Genomic DNA, 4,450 nt, shown 5'->3' with positions numbered 1-4,450 from the left:
AATAATTGAATTAATTGGGAAATCATCAAAGCCAAAATAATTTTAGTGTAGAATTATCAGAAAGTTCAACTTTTTTGACAGTTCATAGTGAAATGCCTACCATCTTGGAGGATTAAAACATGTAAAGGCAACTTTCCTGAATCCCAACTTTGACATATTCTGAACCGTCATTTATTGTGCCCTGTATGTTATCTAAAAGAAATTGCTCATAATAGTTTGTCATGATAGGGTGGTCAAATAAATAGAGATAGAGAAAGTTCTAATTTCCATTTATGGTTGACTTGGTAAGGATAAAATAAAATTACTCTTTGAGGAAAAAAATAGAGTGGTCAATTAAAAGAGTGGTCAAAGTGATAGGGTTTTTATGGTAAAGCTGGGCTGTAAGATTCCTCATGTGCTATTTATAGCAATTATGCAATCTGTGTAAACAGTGCAATGAAAGTGTTACATGATGCTTTTGATGACCTTGAACTTCTTAAGTTTCAAACATTTGTCTCTTCAGTGTGCTTTCTCTGAGTACGTACAGTCTCAACTTATTCAACAGAACTTACTTACAATGTTAATTTGAAAGTTAAAATGTGCTTGGTTAATAGGATGAAAATACTGATAAAAAGATAACCAGCTTAAGATTCTTTATAACCTGACAGATATGCTTTTTTTTTATGACGAAAATCTTGATTTAAGCAAGTCTTGTTTACTTTAATTAGAATATAATTAACTCTTGTTTATTAGCTACTATAGACTAATATAGTCTATAGAAGCTATTGGGATGGGTATCTGTCCGGCGTGCACTGTCAGTATGTATGTATGTGTGTATGTATGTTTGTATGTATGTCCATTTGTGAGGTGTCCGTCCACTCAAATATCTTGAGAACTGCAGTACTTACTTATTTGATATTTGTTGTGTGGATAAAATATATGATTTTGAGAAACTCTTTTTATTAATTTTTGATATTGTTGAAAATATGCAAATTAGCACCAAAAAGGCCTTTTTTGTAAAAAATCTTCTTCATAACCACTGGTCAGACAGCTTTGTTATTTGGTATACAGGTCCCCAGGGATTACCCAACTTAGATTTGTTAAAATTGTGATGAAATATGCAAATCTGTATTTTTACGGAATTTTTTTTTCCATTTTTGGTCAGGCCATCCTGAAATGAGCTATCAAAGATATCCACCTTCTTCATCAATACATATAAAAGGTTGTTCTCTAAATAACACAGCAGAGCTCTGTCAACTGTTGAGTCGCTTGTTTTTTCAAAACCGCTGGTCAGACAGTTTTAATATTTGGTTTACAGGTCCCTAGGATGACCTTAGTGAGATAATTTCATACAGTCAGGAAATACTTAATTTTGTATCCATGTCTATAGTAGCTTCAGGGACTTTGGCCCTATGTTTATTCAATATCACCAAACTATAAATTGTGCTATCTGCATTCATGCACAGACCTAGTACAGGATGGGGTAATACAGTACAGTAAAATACAAAACATTGTGATAATTTTTCTGTGTAGCGAACACCATGAACTCATATTGGACCCACAGTCTCGGTGTCATTGGCACTGTTGGCAGGAGAGGAGTGAAATGTGTGACTGAATGGTAAAGGTCAGGGTCAAATACAACAGCGCCCTCTTGTGATCTGATTTACATATGTTCACCAATCTTAATAAAATTGGCACTTTTTGTAAATACACATGCATTTTCACTTTGATGAACTACACTACAACACTGTGTGACATCATTTTTTTCTTTATGAATAAATTTACGGAAGCCCACGCATGGATTTTTTGAACTGTGCTATTTCAAAAGTTTCTGTCACCGAATAGTTAATATGGAATGGATGGCAAAATATTTCAAGGTGTATATTAGATAATTACACCTATACAGCATCCAAACTATACCCCAATGAAGATATCATTCAAACGCTCCAATCCAAACTGTACTCAAGCATTAGAGTAATGCTGGTCTGATATTCTGTCAATTATTGCTGTATTTTTATCAAATACAACAAGCGGCATGCTTTTACAGTACATGTGTGAGACGGGGTCAGTAGTGACACCCCTCCCCAACTCCAAAGTGTACCATCACTCCAATCTCCCAACCTCAGCCGTAAATTCTTCATACATAACACCACATTTCCTGATAACCACTTTTGAATATAAATACGCCTGTACCATAACCATTTTTGCAGTTTTTCATCAATTTTTCAAACTTTTTCCATCGATCCTTTTTAAGGTCCCTGAAGCTGTTCACCAATTTCCTCTTGATAAACAACAGCCTCTGCCATGACTATATGAAAACTACAATTCCATAAAGCAAGAGATACAATATCAGTGTTTCAGAACATCAGATATAATCCACATTTTAGATCTCCAGTATTACACCCTCAGTATTTATAACAAATTTCCACCAGAGCAGATGGCTAGTTTAAAACATCTGATTTGTAAAAAAAAAAAACCTTAATTGTAAAAAGCCTGATATCTTTCCTTAAAAATATATTGAAATTATTATAATATCACCCATATGCTCCATTTCCCACTCAGATAACAATAATTCTATAGATGTTTACTCACCATTGTAAATACACCGTGTAAGTTTATAATTTGCCAATTGAATGAATAAATGTTTTTCAATTTATCAAGCATTATTATTCTGTTTTCAGTAGTTTTTATTTGACAGAGGAATATAAACATAACACATACCTACATGCACGCCCACAGGATCATTCGCTTGCGATCAACTGAAACTTCTTCTCAGTAGCATGAATCACGGTCACTCTGTGTGGAGTGACCGTGCATACAGAGTGACCGTACATGAATGTGTACTTGTATTCTGCTGCTGCACTCCCCGACTGCAAGAATGTGTTATATTAAATGCAACGCTGCCAGCGTTAGAATAAACATGAGGATGATTGTCAAGTCTACAAAAGAGATTGAAATAAATAGAGAAATAAATCTCATTATAAAACGGTAACACTTTGTTAATAGATATATGTCTATTAAAGTTAAACATTTTGTCTCAGATTTCACTGGAAAACAAAACAACCGGTGAATGTCAATGTCATGTTGTATGCCGTCAGACATTTCATGATAAAGAAATTAATATTAATCTGCCATTCATATCTTAGCAAATATGCATGATTTGTGATATTCATCGGGTGTGTAATTGCTTTAACTCAAGTCTTCAGTCGCATTTGTTGACATTGCCTTGGTGGTGTACTTGAAACAATGACTTGTAATGTAAAGGACAAGATTTGTAAACTTCCTGATAGAATCAAAATAAACAATATATATTACTGTTTGTATTTTTAAAAAAGTATCAAAGAATAAGTAAACAGTTAATTGTGTTATACTCAAACAATTTTACAAATGCTTTAACTGAAAATGTTTTTCTTTTAAATAAGGAGAAAATGAACAAAGGATGTATATCTCTTTGAATAATTTTTCTAATGGTCCACTGATGTCTACCTGTTAGATATTAACTTTAAACTCGCTTTCCAATTAAAACAGTAGTGTCTAAGAATAAAATGTTGTGTTACAGAGATGGTTTATCCCACACAAAGGTTATATTAATGAACCTAGCGGTCATCGACACCAATAAAATGGTTAGTTAAAACAACAAGATCTCAATTATCAGTCGATATGCATATTTGAGGCAAACACGCACAATATCGCTAATTACGTTTTACGAGGATGTGTACGGAAGTCTGGATGAAAGCGAGAATATATTTGAATTATATTAAAAATCACGAAGGTAGTCAATTTCACTTGATGGTTTTGCAACGTGTCACAGTGACGTTTGAATATTAATTGTGACACTGATGTTTATGATTGGATGTATCAATTTATCTTTAATTCATGTCTATCGTATGATCAAAGCCACGCCTTAAAGATAACGTTTAAAATCCCATAAACAATACAACGAATATAGTTGCTCGAATGTAGTTACTCGACTATAGTTGCTCAAAGATAGTTGCCCGAGGATAGTTGCTTGAGAGCGAGCGGACCCAAGACATTTAGACTATGGGAGGAGTGTATCTTGGGCAATGGCAACTGTCAAGTTTGTCTACAGAAAAATAAAGTCTAGAGATGTAGTACCAACGAACCCTGAACGTCTCGTGTAGTCAATACACTGAAGATCCCCAAGTACCTCTCTGCAGGCCAAGGCGAGTTCACGAAACAAAATCCCCTTTGAAAAAACGAATAGTAACATTGTGTGGGATAAAATATCTCGATTCTCCACCATGTTACTAATCGTTTTTTCAAAGGGGCGAGATAAACAAACTCCCCTCTTAAAAGAACAAATAGTAACATGGTAGAAGAATCCTACGGGTACAGAGAAAACTGCACGAAGACGGAGAAGTGGTAACCAACATCGATGACGACAAGAAGAACTGAATACGACAAAATGATCTTTGGAATTCGACTGGGTGAGTAACACCATACATGTAAT

The sequence above is a fragment of the Ptychodera flava genome, chromosome 8 (genome assembly GCF_041260155.1).
Source record: "Ptychodera flava strain L36383 chromosome 8, AS_Pfla_20210202, whole genome shotgun sequence".
Classification (NCBI taxonomy): domain Eukaryota; kingdom Metazoa; phylum Hemichordata; class Enteropneusta; family Ptychoderidae; genus Ptychodera; species Ptychodera flava.
The sequence above is the reverse complement of the archived record's forward strand: the minus strand, read 5'-3'. Positions refer to the sequence as shown.